Genomic DNA, 16146 nt, shown 5'->3' with positions numbered 1-16146 from the left:
CAGGAGGGTGCAACAACGTGGCGCTCCCTGATTGGCTGAAGAAACCCACTTAGACAGAAGTCAGAGTGGGTTTCAGGCATTCGGGGAAAGGAGTCTCATGTGAAAACATGGGGCCCCTTTCAGTTCGTGGCTCGGCTTTCCGTTTTGTTATTTTATGCAAGTACCTGGATTACAAATGGTTGCCCCGAGGACCCTGGGACCCGGGATCTGGTGAGTAGAATTTATTCAACAGGTACCCCTTGGATTCTACTGGAGAAGAGGACAGACCCTCGTGTGAACATAAGGTAAGTATGTATGTATGTTTGTGTGCATGTATGTAATAAATCTTTACTTTCACGGTGTGTGTGTCTTGTCTTTTTTTGGGTATTTTTTTTAGTAGTAGTACTACAGGTACCAGCGGGCCCGTTTTTCCGCCGCATGCTGGTACTTGTGGTTCTCCAAGTACCAGCATGCGGGGGAGGCTTGCTGGGCCTTGTAGTACTGCTACTAAAAACAATATCTTTTCATTATCACAAAAGGCTATCAGCCCCCCCATCCGCAGCCCATTGGATGGGGGGGGACAGCCTCGGGCTTCACCCCTGGCCCTTGGGTGGCTGGGGGGGACACCCCTTGATTGAAGGGGTCCCCACTCCCCCAGGGTACCCCGGCCAGGGGTGACTAGTTGGATTTTTGATGCCACGGCCGCAGGGCACTATATAAAAGTGACCCCCGGCTGTGGCATTATCTGTCCAGCTAGTGGAGCCCGGTGCTGGTTTTAAAAATACGGGGGACCCCTACTCTTTTTGTCCCCCGTATTTTTGGAACCAGGACCAGGCGCAGAGCCCGATGCTGGTTGCTTAAATATGGGGGAACCCCTGTCAATTTTTTCCCCATATTTCTGCAACCAGGATCGGCTCAAAGAGCCCGAGGCTGGTTATGCTTAGGAGAGGGGACCCCACGCAATTTTTTTTTTGGATTTTACAGTGTTTAATTTAAAAAAAAAAAAAAAAATGAACCCCAGCACGGATCACACAGATCCGGCCGAGATTCATTGTAAAAAAGTCGGCAGTGTTTTGCTAATCACTGCCGTAAAAATTAAAAAAAAAACACGAATGACATCGACATCGGAACAAAAGAAAAACCCGAATACGACAGCTTAGTAAATCCGTCGTAACAAATTTAAAAAGTTGCAGTTTTACACTTTCGATGTCATTCGTGATTGAACTTTGACCTGAAACGGGAAAACACGAATCTTAGTAAATTTACCCCATAGTCGATAGGGAATACCCGCACAGATATCAGCATTCACATATTCCCCCATTCATGTATCATCAACTAAAATGTGCTCCCCCATTTTGTTACAACCACAGCCGAAAAGAGCTCGGTAAAGTTTGACAGCCCATCCACAGACCCGTACCACGGGATAAGAAGGAATTCAAATGTATACTTCGCAATACCTCGAAGCTTGATTTAAAACACGTACGGCACGATGATACATGACCCCCCAAACATGGATTCATACACACATGCTTCTGCTATCTCAATAGGTCATACCCTTTTCCTACCTTCTCCTCTCCTCCCTTACCCAATCATAGAAATGTATTTACACTTGATATATATTTTTCTCATTTTGAAATGTTTTAGGAAGTGGCAGTTATTGTTGACTGCCAAAGGGTGGACTGTCAAAGTCAGAAAAATATCACTATGCACACTGCCATATCTGCACCTCATGCGAGCTCCCGCTGCGCGTGCAAGAGCTCTCCCGTGCGTGCGCATACTCGCAGTCGCGTGCACCCGCAGGCGCACGATATGCGGATTTACGGTAGAGTTTGTATGCGTCTAGCGGGCGACTCAATCGATATATATTTTAACCATATAATGTATTTTGTAGATTATGGTCCCTTTGATAGAATCTGAAAGTTTAGTTAATATAGCATGTTCATGGACAGAGAGATCCCTCTTTGTTTGATACGAAGGGTCAGACATGAGTCATACAGTGGTGTTTAGTATCCATCGGAAGAGTATTTAATTAGCAATATTCCGGTGTTGGTTTGAAGCAGATTAATCGCTCGTGCGAATAGTTATGGACATAAGAAGTTTATGTACTTTTACTATTATTTGCACTTACTTATCCATGCGGCGGGAAACCTAGTTTCCCACCCACCTGAGCAGTTGGAAATAGTCACAGCCCACCTGTATGAATCAACCTATAACCTTTTGTTATAATGCGAAGACGAATTCCTGTGTCCAATGAACAATGAGATTGTAGGGACCATTGAATTGTATTGTGTGTGTGGGGCATAAATAGACAAGCCGATCATATCCAGCTCTCACTCTTCAACGGTTCTCATTGCTGATAATCGGGAGCTGGATATCCAGAGGCGCATGCGATCGTTCCCCTTGTGCGTAAGTTTTTCTCCGCAATCATATTGTCTTTATTGGTATTGTGGGCCATATCTCTCTCTCTCTCTCCTCTCCTCTTTCTCTCATTTTTTTCCTTAAACGTACTTGTATTGTATTGTATTTCCTGTGTAGTTATCTGGTTAGTTAGTCTATGTTATATTGGTAGTGTATGACTTGTATTGTATTATTCTTTTGCAAGTATAACATTCATATAAGGCGTTAGACCCTAAGCCCGGCATTTGTGTATTTCTTATGGTGTTAAGTATTCTCAGGTCTGTCGGAGACGCTCGAACAGCTTTAAGTTAATAAGGTTACATTGTGTTGCATCTACACCCCACTATTACACTAAGGTTTTTCCTGTATAATACATTGTTCATGGTTTACATGTAAAGGTTTAACATTGTGAGCGTCTGCGCCGCTGGTGATCTTCTCGTGGTCCCGAGCGTACGCTACGCTAAGCGATTGCTACGCAACGTGCGTACCCTTACGGTACTCCAGACGTCAATAGCGTACAGTGTTCTTAGGCCTCTTAAAGGGTTTTAAGTAAGATAAATATTTAGCTTTATCAAAACCTTTTAGGGTAACATAAATCCATGCCACTACTAAAGCATTTCTTGTGGCGCAGGGGAAACATCAAATGCACTCTATGCAGCTAGTCCCATGTTCAAATCCAACCCGCTCAGCTTAACATCCATATTATTTATTTACTTTTAATGGGATCATTCTATCAATTCATTTTTACCTTTAATTTTTGTTAATATTATTTCTATATTTCATTATTTTAACCCCTGGAATAATTACATTGCTGTTTAAACAACAAAAAGAATTGAAGAAAAAATAAAAATTAAACAGACAATTTAAGGATTCGAAGATTTAAATATTTAAAGATTTTAAAATTTAAAACAGGGAGGGGGGGAGGGAGGGGGGCCTTTTGGGAGAAGGAGGGGGAAAAAAAATAGAAGAAAAAATATATATATAGAACCAAGAGAAAGTGTAAAAAGAGGATGGAGGAAGAAATCTGATGTTCATTATTACTAGTGGATTTTACTAAAGAACTTTAAAGGAACACACACAACAGGATTATACAGTTTCATCCTAAGAGGAAAGCTGTTTCCAAAATAGCTACTTCTAATAATTTTGTTTATTTATTAAACATACAATAAATGGATATTCAATAAATAATATATTAGGTAAATCAATAGATAAAATCTTCAGAGACTGCCAATGTTGTTCAGTTCGATGCTCTCATTCAGACCATCAGGTGTAAGGGTACCCAAAGAAAAAATCCAAAATGCCTCCCTTGTCAAGTAAAGGAGATTCAACTGAGGCAGCACAAGGGAACTCTCATCTGGGGACAACAACTGCAGGGAGAACACATATTTTCAGATGAACATGGGAGGGCAGAAGGCTGCCTAATACTGAAGCACCCCCAAACAACAAACCAAATGCAACAACTAGTGCAAGCATTCCTGGGGGAAGGCCTGCAGCAGATGGATTTGCATATGGTGATGTCATCCAAGCAGTGGGTCAAAGTTGGCTTCAACCCTCGTCTGCATATGAAAAGAGAAAAGGGGCGTGCAGGGCATGGCGGCCTTTTGCGGCGCTTGGATGACCCCTAATTCACATTAAACACCTCCACCCTCCTTCGGTGTGGGGCTCATGTTGGCTATGCCCCAGCCCCTGAAGCATTCAAGCTGATTACTTGCAGCAGCTAGGCACTGTAATAGCTCCAGAGCTGCTCTGTAAGGCAACTAAAAGGGTGTGGGCCCTGCAGCACTACCTGTAGTTCGCATTGTGCATTGGAAGGCACAAAGTAAGCAGACGGGAGAAGTCAAGATAGTGCGCAAGGGCATAGAAGGGAGTGGCTCAAGAAAAGAGAAGTGTAAACAGACAGCAAACTAGGCTGGAGAGAGACATGAGACAAAGAGATCTGAATTATACGAGAGCCGACCAGGGGAAACACAAATTATGCAGTCAAGTTTCCCACATTTGGGGATATCGCAGGAGCAGCACACCCAGAGTGCAATGGGTGAGCCTTGCCCTGGGAGAAGCACCTTCATGATCATAGTATTTCACCTAGCAGGTAAGTAGGAGTTGGGCTAGAGCTGGGGAGGGTCGCTGCTCGGGCACCCCCCTGTCAAGTGAAGGAGATCCAACTGAGGCAGCACAAGGGAACTCTCGAAAGAAGAACAAGGCTAGAGGAAGATCTGAGACAAAGAAATCTGACTTTTACCAGAGCTGACCAGAGGAAAGCACAAACACAGTCCCCCACTACCACAAATAATGCTGTCAAGTTTACCACATTTGGGGAAATAACAGGGGTCAGCATACCCAGAATGCAATGAATGAACCTCACCCTGGGAGAACAATCTTCATGACCATGGTATCTCCTATGCAAAATAAGTATGATTTGGGATAGGGCTGGAGAGGGCCGCTGCTCAGGCACATCTCTGTCAAGTAAAGGAGATTCAACTGAGGCAGCACAAGGGAACTCTCATCTGGGGACAACAACTGCAGGAGGTACACATATTTTCAGATGAACATGGGAGGGCAGAAGGCTGCCTAATACTGAAGCACCCCCAAACAACAAACCAAATGCAACAACTAGTGCAAGCATTCCTGGGGGAAGGCCTGCAGCAGATGGATTTGCATATGGTGATGTCATCCAAGCAGTGGGTCAAAGTTGGCTTCAACACTCATCTGCATATGAATAGAGAAGAGGGGCGTGCAGGGCATGGCGGCCTTTTGCGGTGCTTGGATGACCCCTAGTTCGCATTAAACACCCCCACCCTCCTTCGGTGTGGGGCTCATGTTGGCTATGCCCCAGCCCCTAAAGCATTCAAGCTGATTTCTTGCAGCAGCTGGGCACTGTAACAGCTCCAGAGCTGCTCTGTAAGGCAAGTAAAAGGGTGTGGGCACTGCAGCACTACCTGTAGTTCGCATTGTGCGTTGGAAGGCACAAAGTAAGCAGACGGGAGAAGTCAGGATAGTGCGCAAGGGCATAGAAGGGAGCGGCTCAAGAAAAGAGAAGTGGAAACAGACAGCAAACTAGGCTGGAGAGAGACCTGAGACAAAGACATCTGAATTATACGAGAGCCGACAAGGGGAAACACAAATTATGCAGTCAAGTTTCCCACATTTGGGGAAATCACAGGGGCAGCACACCCAGAGTGCGATGGGTGAGCCTTGCCCTGGGAGAAGCACCTACATGATCATAGTATCTCACCTGGCAGGTAAGTAGGAGTTGGGCTAGAGCTGGGGAGGGTCGCTGCTCGGGCACCCCCCTGTCAAGTGAAGGAGATCCAACTGAGGCAGCACAAGGGAACTCTCGAAAGAAGAACAAGGCTAGAGGAAGAGCTGAGACAAAGAAATCTGACTTTTACCAGAGCTGACCAGAGGAAAGCACAAACACAGCCCCCCACTACCACAAATAATGCAGTCGAGTTTCCAACATTTGGGGAAATCACAGGGGTCAGCATACCCAGAATGCAATGAATGAACCTCACCCTGGGAGAACAATCTTCATGACCATTGTATCTCCTATGCAAAATAAGTATGATTTGGGATAGGGCTGGGGAGGGCCGCTGCTCATGCACATCTCTGTCAAGTAAAGGCGATTCAACTGAGGCAGCACAAGGGAACTCTCATCTTGGGACAACAACTGCAGGGAGAACACATATTTTCAGATGAACATGGGAGGGCAGAAGGCTGCCTAATACTGAAGCACCCCCAAACAACAAACCAAATGCAACAACTAGTGCAAGCATTCCTGGGGAAGGCCTGCAGCAGATGGATTTGCATATGGTGATGTCATCCAAGCAGTGGGTCAAAGTTGGCTTCAACCCTCGTCTGCATATGAAAAGAAAAAAGGGATGTGCAGGGAATGGCGGCCTTTTGCGGAGCTTGGATGACCCCTAATTCGCATTAAACATCTCCACCCTCCTTCGGTGTGGGGCTCATGTTGGCTATGCCCCAGCCCCTGAAGCATTCAAGCTGATTTCTTGCAGCAGCTGGGCACTGTAACAGCTCCAGAGCTGCTCTGTAAAGCATGTAAAAGGGCATGGGCCCTGCAGCACTACCTGTAATTTGCATTGTGCGTTGGAAGGCACAAAGTAAGCAGACAGGAGAGGTCAGAATAGTGCGCAAGGGCATAGAAGGGAGCGGCTCAAGAAAAGAGAAGTGGAAACAGACAGCAAACTAGGCTGGAGAGAGACTTGAGACAAAGAGATCTGAATTATACGAGAGCCGACCAGGGGAAACACAAATTATGCAGTCAAGTTTCCCACATTTGGGGAAATCACAGGGGCAGCACACCCAGAGTGCAATGGGTGAGCCTTGCTCTGGGAGAAGCACCTACATGATCATAGTATCTCACCTGGCAGGTAAGTAGGAGTTGGGCTAGAGCTGGGGAGGGTCGCTGCTCGGGCACCCCCCTGTCAAGTGAAGGAGATCCAACTGAGGCAGCACAAGGGAACTCTCGAAAGAAGAACAAGGCTAGAGGAAGATCTGAGACAAAGAAATCTGACTTTTACCAGAGCTGACCAGAGGAAAGCACAAACACAGTCCCCCACTACCACAAATAATGCCGTCAAGTTTCCCACATTTGGGGAAATCACAGGGGTCAGCATACCCAGAATGCAATGAATGAACCTCAACCTGGGAGAACAATCTTCATGACCATGGTATCTCCTATGCAAAATAAGTATGATTTGGGATAGAGCTGGGGAGGGCCGCTGCTCAGGCACATCTCTGTCAAGTAAAGAAGATTCAACTGAGGCAGCACAAGGGAACTCTCATCTGGGGACAACAACTGCAGGGAGAACACATATTTTCAGATGAACATGGGAGGGCAGAAGGCTGCCTAATACTGAAGCACCCCCAAACAACAAACCAAATGCAACAACTAGTGCAAGCATTCCTGGGGAAGGCCTGCAGCAGATGGATTTGCATATGGTGATGTCATCCAAGCAGTGGGTCAAAGTTGGCTTCAACCCTCGTCTGCATATGAAAAGAAAAAAGGGATGTGCAGGGAATGGCGGCCTTTTGCGGAGCTTGGATGACCCCTAATTCGCATTAAACATCTCCACCCTCCTTCGGTGTGGGGCTCATGTTGGCTATGCCCCAGCCCCTGAAGCATTCAAGCTGATTTCTTGCAGCAGCTGGGCACTGTAACAGCTCCAGAGCTGCTCTGTAAAGCATGTAAAAGGGCATGGGCCCTGCAGCACTACCTGTAATTTGCATTGTGCGTTGGAAGGCACAAAGTAAGCAGACAGGAGAGGTCAGAATAGTGCGCAAGGGCATAGAAGGGAGCGGCTCAAGAAAAGAGAAGTGGAAACAGACAGCAAACTAGGCTGGAGAGAGACTTGAGACAAAGAGATCTGAATTATACGAGAGCCGACCAGGGGAAACACAAATTATGCAGTCAAGTTTCCCACATTTGGGGAAATCACAGGGGCAGCACACCCAGAGTGCAATGGGTGAGCCTTGCTCTGGGAGAAGCACCTACATGATCATAGTATCTCACCTGGCAGGTAAGTAGGAGTTGGGCTAGAGCTGGGGAGGGTCGCTGCTCGGGCACCCCCCTGTCAAGTGAAGGAGATCCAACTGAGGCAGCACAAGGGAACTCTCGAAAGAAGAACAAGGCTAGAGGAAGATCTGAGACAAAGAAATCTGACTTTTACCAGAGCTGACCAGAGGAAAGCACAAACACAGTCCCCCACTACCACAAATAATGCCGTCAAGTTTCCCACATTTGGGGAAATCACAGGGGTCAGCATACCCAGAATGCAATGAATGAACCTCAACCTGGGAGAACAATCTTCATGACCATGGTATCTCCTATGCAAAATAAGTATGATTTGGGATAGAGCTGGGGAGGGCCGCTGCTCAGGCACATCTCTGTCAAGTAAAGAAGATTCAACTGAGGCAGCACAAGGGAACTCTCATCTGGGGACAACAACTGCAGGGAGAACACATATTTTCAGATGAACATGGGAGGGCAGAAGGCTGCCTAATACTGAAGCACCCCCAAACAACAAACCAAATGCAACAACTAGTGCAAGCATTCCTGGGGGAAGGCCTGCAGCAGATGGATTTGCATATGGTGATGTCATCCAAGCAGTGGGTCAAAGTTGGCTTCAACCCTCGTCTGCATATGAAAAGAAAAAAGGGATGTGCAGGGCATGGCGGCCTTTTGCGGCGCTTGGATGACCCCTAATTCGCATTAAACATCTCCACCCTCCTTCGGTGTGGGGCTCATGTTGGCTATGCCCCAGCCCCTGAAGCATTCAAGCTGATTTCTTGCAGCAGCTGGGCACTGTAACAGCTCCAGAGCTGCTCTGTAAAGCATGTAAAAGGGTGTGGGCCCTGCAGCACTACCTGTAGTTTGCATTGACGTTGGAAGGCACAAAGTAAGCAGACAGGAGAGGTCATAATAGTGCGCAAGGGCATAGAAGGGAGCGGCTCAAGAAAAGAGAAGTGGAAACAGACAGCAAACTAGGCTGGAGAGAGACCTGAGACAAAGAGATCTGAATTATACGAGAGCCGACCAGGGGAAACACAAATTATGCAGTCAAGTTTTCCACATTTGGGGAAATCGCAAGAGCAGCACACCCAGAGTGCAATGGGTGAGCCTTGCCCTGGGAGAAGCACCTTCATGATCATAGTATCTCACCTGGCAGGTAAGTAGGAGTTGGGCTAGAGCTGGGTAGGGTCGCTGCTCGGGCACTTCCCTGTCAAGTGAAGGAGATCCAACTGAGTCAGCACAAGGGAACTCTCGAAAGAAGAACAAGGCTAGAGGAAGATCTGAGACAAATAAATCTGACTTTTACCAGAGCTGACCAGAGGAAAGCACAAACACAGTCCCCCACTACCACAAATAATGAAGTCGAGTTTCCCACATTTGGGGAAATCACAGGGGTCAGCATACCCAGAATGCAATGAATGAACCTCACCCTGGGATAACAGTCTTCATTACCATGATATCTCCTATGCAAAATAAGTATGCTTTGGGATAGGGCTGGGGAGGGCCGCTGCTCAGGCACATCTCTGTCAAGTAAAGGAGATTCAACTGAGGCAGCACAAGGGAACTCTCATCTAGGGACAACAACTGCAGGGAGAACACATATTTTCAGATGAACATGGGAGGGCAGAAGGCTGCCTAATACTGAAGCAACCCCAAACAACAAACCAAATGCAACAACTAGTACAAGCATTCCTGGGGGAAGGTCTGCAGAAGACGGATTTGCATACAGTGATGTCATCCAAGCAGTGGGCCAAAGTTGGCTGGAACCCTCATCTGCATATGAAAAGAGAAAAGGGGTATGCAGGGAATGGCGGCCATTTGCGGCGCTTGGATGACCCTTAGTTCGCATTGAACACCCCCACCCTCCTTCGGTGTGGGGCTCATGTTGGCAATGCCCCAGCCCCTGAAGCATTCAAGCTGATTTCTTGCAGCAGCTTGGCACTGTAACAGCTCCAGAGCTGCTCTGTAATGCAAGTAAAAGTTTGTGGGCCCTGCAGCACTACCTGTAGTTTGCATTGTGCATTGGAAGGCACAAAGTAAGCAGACAGGAGGAGAAGTCAGTATAGTGCACAAGGGTATAGAAGGGAGGGGCTCAAAAAAAAAGAAGTGGAAACAGACTGCAAACTAGGCTGGAGAGAGACCTGAGACAAAGAGATCTGAATTATATGAAAGCCGACCAGTGGAAACACAAATTATGCAGTCAAGTTTCCCACATTTGGGGAAATCACAGGGGCAGCACACCCAGAGTGCAATGGGTGAGCCTTGCCCTGGGAGAAGCACCTTCATGATCATAGTATCTCACCTGGCAGGTAAGTAGGAGTTGGGCTAGAGCTGGGGAGGGTCGCTGCTTGGGCACCCCCCTGTCAAGTAAAGGAGATCCAACTGAGGCAGCACAAGGGAACTCTCGAAAGAAGAACAAGGCTAGAGGAAGATCTGAGACAAAGAAATCTGACTTTTACCAGAGCTGACCAGAGGAAAGCACAAACACAGTCCCCCACTACCACAAATAATGCAGTCAAGTTTCCCACATTTGGGGAAATCACAGGGGTCAGCATACCCAGAATGCAATGAATGAACCTCACCCTGGGAGAGCAATCTTCATGACCATGGTATCTCCTATGCAAAATAAGTATGATTTGGGATAGGGCTGGGGAGGGCCGCTGCTCAGGCACATCTCTGTCAAGTAAAGAAGATTCAACTGAGGCAGCACAAGGGAACTCTCATCTGGGGACAACAACTGCAGGGAGAACACATATTTTCAGATGAACATGGGAGGGCAGAAGGCTGCCTAATACTGAAGCACCCCCAAACAACAAACCAAATGCAACAACTAGTGCAAGCATTCCTGGGGGAAGGCCTGCAGCAGATGGATTTGCATATGGTGATGTCATCCAAGCAGTGGGTCAAAGTTGGCTTCAACCCTCGTCTGCATATGAAAAGAGAAAAGGGGCGTGCAGGGCATGGCGGCCTTTTGCGGCGCTTGGTTGACCCCTAGTTCGCATTAAACACCTCCACCCTCCTTCGGTGTGGGGCTCATGTTGGCTATGCCCCAGCCCCTGAAGCATTCAAGCTGATTTCTTGCAGAAGCTGGGCACTGTAACAGCTCCAGAGCTGCTCTGTATGGCAAGTAAAAGGGTGTGGGCCCTGCAGCACTACCTGTAGTTCGCATTGTGCGTTGGAAGGCACAAAGTAAGCAGATGGGAGAAGTCAGGATAGTGCGCAAGGGCATATAAGGGAGCGGCTCAAGAAAAGAGAAGTGGAAACAGACAGCAAACTAGGCTGGAGAGCTCTTCTGTCTATATTTTGCAAACCTGCTCTTGTCCTCTCCAGCTGCTCCATGTAGATTTGACGTCTGGAAAGGTGCATAACCCACTGACAAGCAGGCACACTCCTGCATGAGTTTTCTCTCTCACTAGCTGGATGATACACAATCATTTGCATGTGCTCCACCTCCGACACACCACCCACCCAACCACCCAGTGACCAGAGCCACCCACAAGCCAACTGGCTCCGTGATTTAATTTGCACAGTGTAGTCATCCAGGCAGCATGTCCTTCTCAATGGAAGGATCTCTGTTTCCATGGAATCTTCCACATTGGAATGCTGCGGAATAAAAAGGATTTAAATATTCAGCTTGCTAGCATTCAATGTACCTGCGGCTTGGCTTTAGCACATTGGTCTTCATCCTGTGGCCCTCCAGCTGCTGTGAAACTACACATCCCAGCATGCCCTGCCACATTTTTGCTATTAAGGTATGCTAAAACTGAGGCAGGGCATGCTGGGATGTGTAGTTCCACAGCAGCTGGAGGGTCGCAGGTTGAAGACCCATGTTCTAGCATGCCTGTTCTATGATGCATGTACCGTGATGTCACAATCAGCTTGGAATGGGGTGTCTAGCAGGCATTTGCTGACAGACACTTGAGGGAGACACACATCAGGAGATGCAGCATATCGGAGGTCTTCGATGCCTTTCCAGCAAATGCACACCACCTGCTGCTGGTCTGGACACAAAACAATGCCCACAATCGAAGTCCCAAAATGCCCAACTACAGGATTCATGTAAGTAGTGAATTTAGGAATGAATTTAGAAGTAGGAAATTAAGTTAGTTCACAAGTACATTCAAATTCAGATCTAAAGTCTAGGTAGGCCTCACGTCCTGGCAGCCCCCAGCACTTAAAAATGCCTTGATTAGAGGTAGAGAATTAAATGTAGATAAAAAGTAGACACAAAATAGGACTCCACAGAGCAGTTATCAGGTGTCTTTATCAATTGTTGCATTTAAAAAATCAAGCAATTAGGGAACACAATGTTGCAACAATGTAACCGTATTTGCAAAATAGTACTAAATAAGTTTGTCGATGTAAGACATTTGCAAAGGCGCATCCAAAACACGCTGGAAAATGCAACTGAATCTGTTTTTGGAGGCTAGAATAGGAAATGTGCATCGGTCCTACAAGTACTGAAAGCTCTTCTACCATCTCCCTTTTCTGAAAAGCCATTTAATATATGGTTCCCAGATAGGGGACATATCAGATATTGCCTTTCAAAAGCAGCAAATATCATACCACTTCTATTGCCATCAAAGATAAACATTGATTGTTTTCAGATATTGGATTGAAAAAGCAGTCTTTATTGACATAAAGAAGCAAAAAAACATACATAAACATTACACACATAAGTACTGTGTTGCAGCACAGATAAAACACAATACAAATGCTGTCGGTATAGTACAGTTCAAGAACTACAGCACAGGCCAGCCTACACTATAAATCATGAACTGCACTATACATTTAAACAATACAATAATACAACAGTTAATAAGGCTATGGGTGTGGAGTGTAAGAGGGTGAGGGAATCACAAGCCCGAAGCTTTATTGAAAGACAGACACATATAAAGGGAGGATTAATAAATACAAAGATATCCTTTACTATAGAAAGTAGTCCAATCCGGTCTTTCAACTCTTCCACAACTTAAAAACGGATAGTGTTCCCAAGCCTTCCATCCTGGAATATCTTCAGTCTCTCGCCAATGAAGAAAACAATCCCTCCAGCAGACTCTTCAACCACGATACAAGATCACAGCCAAAAGGGCGAGAAGCAACTACACTTGCGTTTAACCAAAATAGCTAAAACTTAGTGGAGGAAAGTGCAGTGCACCAAAACATAAGCTGACACAATCATGGAGAATGCGCCAGCATATATGCTCTTCTATCTATATTTTGCAAACCTGCTCTTGTCCCCTCCAGCTGCTCCATGTAGATTTGACGTCTGGCAAGGTGCATAACCCACTGACAAGCAGGCACACTCCTGCATGAGTTTTCACTCTCACTAGCTGGATGATACACATTCATTTGCATGTGCTCCACCTCCGACACACCGCCCACCCAACCACCCAGTCACCAGAGCCACCCACAAGCCAACTGGCTTCGTGACTTAATTTGCACAGTGCAGTCATCCAGGCAGCATGTCCTTCTCAATGGAATAATCTCTGGTTCCATGGAATCTTCCGCATTGGAATGCTGCGGAACAAAAAGGATTTAAACATTCAGCTTGCTAGCATTCAATGTACCTGCGGCTTGGCTCTAGCACATGGGTCTTCATCCTGTGGCCCTCCAGCTGCTGTGAAACTACACATCCCAGCATGCCCTGCCACAGTTTTGCTATTAAGGTATGCTAAAACTGAGGCAGGGCATGCTGGGATGTGTAGTTCCACAGCAGCTGGAGGGTCGCAGGTTGAAGACCCATGTTCTAGCATGCCTGTTCTATGATGCATGTTCCGTGATGTCACAATCAGCTTGGAATGGGGTATCTAGCAGGCATTTGCTGACAGCCACTTGAGGTAGACACACATCAGGAGATGCAGCATATCGGAGGTCTTCGATGCCTTTCCAGCAAATGCACACCACCTGCTGCTGGTTTGGACACAAAACAATGCCCACAATTGAAGTCCCAAAATGCCCAACTACAGGATTCATGTAAGTAGTGAATTTAGGAATGAATTTAGAAGTAGGAAATTAAGTTAGTTCACAAGTACATTCAAATTCAGATCTAAAGTCTAGGTAGGCCTCACGTCCTGGCAGCCCCCAGCATTTAAAAATGCCTTGATTAGAGGTAGGGAATTAAATGTAGATAAGAAGTAGACGCAAAATAAGACTCCACAGTTATCAGGTGTCTTTATCAATTGTTGCATTTAAAAAATCAAGCAATTAGGGAACACAATGTTGCAACAATGTAACCCTATTTGCAAAATAGTACTAAATAAGTTTGTCGATGTAAGACATTTGCAAAGGCGCATTTAAAACACACTGGAAAATGCAACTGAATCTGTTTTTGGAGGCTAGAATAGGAAATGTGCATCGGTCCAACAAGTACTGAAAGCTCTTCTACCATCTTCCTTTTCTGAAAAGCCATTTAATATATGGTTCCCAGATAGGGGACATATCAGATATTGCCTTTCAAAAGCAGCAAATATCATACCACTTCTATTGCCATCAAAGATAAACATTGATTGTTTTCAGATATTGGATTGAAAAAGCAGTCTTTATTGACATAAAGAAGCAAAAAAACATACATAAACATTACACACATAAGTACTGTGTTGCAGCACAGCCAAAACACAATACAAATGCTGTCGGTATAGTACAGTTCAAGAACTACAGCACAGGCCAGCCTACACTATAAATTTAAACAATACAATAATACAACAGTTAATAAGGCTATGGGTGTGGAGTGTAAGAGGGTGAGGGAATCACAAGCCCGAAGCTTTATTGAAAGACAGACACATATAAAGGGAGGATTAATAAATACAAAGATATCCTTTACTATAGAATGTAGTCCAATCCGGTCTTTCAACTCTTCCACAACTGAAAAACGGATAGTGTTCCCAAGCCTTCCATCCTGGAATATCTTCAGTCTCTCGCCAATGAAGAAAACAATCCCTCCAGCAGACCCTTCAACCACGATACAAGATCACAGCCAAAAGGGCGAGAAGCAACTACACTTGCGTTTAACCAAAATGGCTAAAACTTAGTGAAGGAAAGTGCAGTGCACCAAAACAGAAGCTGACACAATCATGGAGAATGCGCCAGCATATATGCTCTTCTATCTATATTTTGCAAACCTGCTCTTGTCCCCTCCAGCTGCTCCATGTAGATTTGACGCCTGGCAAGGTGCATAACCCACTGACAAGCAGGCACACTCCTGCATGAGTTTTCACTCTCACTAGCTGGATGATACACATTCATTTGCATGTGCTCCACCTCCGACACACCGCCCACCCAACCACCCAGTCACCAGAGCCACCAACAAGCCAACTGGCTCCGTGATTTAATTTGCACAGTGCAGTCATCCAGGCAGCATGTCCTTCTCAATGGAATAATCTCTGGTTCCATGGAATCTTCCGCATTGGAATGCTGCGGAACAAAAAGGATTTAAACATTCAGCTTGCTAGCATTCAATGTACCTGCGGCTTGGCTCTAGCACATGGGTCTTCATCCTGTGGCCCTCCAGCTGCTGTGAAACTACACATCCCAGCATGCCCTGCCACAGTTTTGCTATTAAGGTATGCTAAAACTGAGGCAGGGCATGCTGGTATATGTAGTTCCACAGCAGCTGGAGGGTCGCAGGTTGAAGACCCATATTCTAGCATGCCTGTTCTATGATGCATGTTCCGTGATGTCACAATCAGCTTGGAATGGGGTGTCTAGCATGCATTTGCTGACAGCCACTTGAGGGAGACACACATCAGGAGATGCAGCATATCGGAGGTCTTCGATGCCTTTCCAGCAAATGCACACCACCAGCTGCTGGTCTGGACACAAAACAATGCCCACAATTGAAGGCTCAAAATGCCCAACTACAGGATTAATGTAAGTAGTGAATTTAGGAATGAATTTAGAAGTAGGAAATTAAGTTAGTTCACAAGTACATTCAAATTCAGATCTAAAGTCTAGGTAGGCCTCACGTTCTGGCAGCCCCCAGCATTTAAAAATGCCTTGATTAGAGGTAGGGAATTAAATGTAGATAAGAAGTAGACACAAAATAAGACTCCACAGAGCAATTATCAGGTGTCTTTATCAATTGTTGCATTTAAAAAAATCAAGCAATTAGGGAACACAATGTTGCGACAATGTAACCCTATTTGCAAAATAGTACTAAATAAGTTTGTCGATGTAAGACATTTGCAAAGGCGCAAACAAAACACGCTGGAAAATGCAACTGAATCTGTTTTTGGAGGTTA

General features: G+C 45.9%; 11 non-coding genes and 1 pseudogene across 11 annotated transcripts; all 12 read right to left on the bottom strand.

Annotated features, from left to right (window-relative positions):
* Nucleotides 1-4310: 4310 nt before the first annotated feature.
* LOC134985799 (U1 spliceosomal RNA) lies at nucleotides 4311-4473 on the bottom strand. Its single transcript, XR_010191951.1, has one exon. It is a non-coding gene; the product is annotated as a U1 spliceosomal RNA (small nuclear RNA).
* A 152-nt stretch (nucleotides 4474-4625) lies between these two features.
* Nucleotides 4626-4789, bottom strand: LOC134985685 (U1 spliceosomal RNA). Its single transcript, XR_010191855.1, has one exon. It is a non-coding gene; the product is annotated as a U1 spliceosomal RNA (small nuclear RNA).
* Nucleotides 4790-5487: 698 nt separating this feature from the next.
* LOC134985816 (U1 spliceosomal RNA) lies at nucleotides 5488-5623 on the bottom strand (annotated as a pseudogene).
* A 152-nt stretch (nucleotides 5624-5775) lies between these two features.
* LOC134985866 (U1 spliceosomal RNA) lies at nucleotides 5776-5939 on the bottom strand. Its single transcript, XR_010192008.1, has one exon. It is a non-coding gene; the product is annotated as a U1 spliceosomal RNA (small nuclear RNA).
* Nucleotides 5940-6609: 670 nt separating this feature from the next.
* LOC134985803 (U1 spliceosomal RNA) lies at nucleotides 6610-6772 on the bottom strand. The gene has a single exon (XR_010191955.1). It is a non-coding gene; the product is annotated as a U1 spliceosomal RNA (small nuclear RNA).
* A 152-nt stretch (nucleotides 6773-6924) lies between these two features.
* LOC134985710 (U1 spliceosomal RNA) lies at nucleotides 6925-7088 on the bottom strand. The gene has a single exon (XR_010191877.1). It is a non-coding gene; the product is annotated as a U1 spliceosomal RNA (small nuclear RNA).
* A 670-nt stretch (nucleotides 7089-7758) lies between these two features.
* On the bottom strand, nucleotides 7759-7921 carry LOC134985802 (U1 spliceosomal RNA). The gene has a single exon (XR_010191954.1). It is a non-coding gene; the product is annotated as a U1 spliceosomal RNA (small nuclear RNA).
* A 152-nt stretch (nucleotides 7922-8073) lies between these two features.
* LOC134985709 (U1 spliceosomal RNA) lies at nucleotides 8074-8237 on the bottom strand. Its single transcript, XR_010191876.1, has one exon. It is a non-coding gene; the product is annotated as a U1 spliceosomal RNA (small nuclear RNA).
* Nucleotides 8238-8907: 670 nt separating this feature from the next.
* LOC134985748 (U1 spliceosomal RNA) lies at nucleotides 8908-9070 on the bottom strand. Its single transcript, XR_010191908.1, has one exon. It is a non-coding gene; the product is annotated as a U1 spliceosomal RNA (small nuclear RNA).
* A 152-nt stretch (nucleotides 9071-9222) lies between these two features.
* Nucleotides 9223-9386, bottom strand: LOC134985719 (U1 spliceosomal RNA). Its single transcript, XR_010191885.1, has one exon. It is a non-coding gene; the product is annotated as a U1 spliceosomal RNA (small nuclear RNA).
* A 674-nt stretch (nucleotides 9387-10060) lies between these two features.
* On the bottom strand, nucleotides 10061-10223 carry LOC134985747 (U1 spliceosomal RNA). The gene has a single exon (XR_010191907.1). It is a non-coding gene; the product is annotated as a U1 spliceosomal RNA (small nuclear RNA).
* Nucleotides 10224-10375: 152 nt separating this feature from the next.
* On the bottom strand, nucleotides 10376-10539 carry LOC134985670 (U1 spliceosomal RNA). Its single transcript, XR_010191841.1, has one exon. It is a non-coding gene; the product is annotated as a U1 spliceosomal RNA (small nuclear RNA).
* Nucleotides 10540-16146: the final 5607 nt, after the last annotated feature.

The sequence above is a fragment of the Pseudophryne corroboree genome (assembly GCF_028390025.1).
Source record: "Pseudophryne corroboree isolate aPseCor3 chromosome 7 unlocalized genomic scaffold, aPseCor3.hap2 SUPER_7_unloc_1, whole genome shotgun sequence".
In the NCBI taxonomy this organism is placed as follows: domain Eukaryota; kingdom Metazoa; phylum Chordata; class Amphibia; order Anura; family Myobatrachidae; genus Pseudophryne; species Pseudophryne corroboree.
Note: the sequence above shows the minus strand (reverse complement) of the source record. Positions and strands in the feature narration are given on the sequence as shown.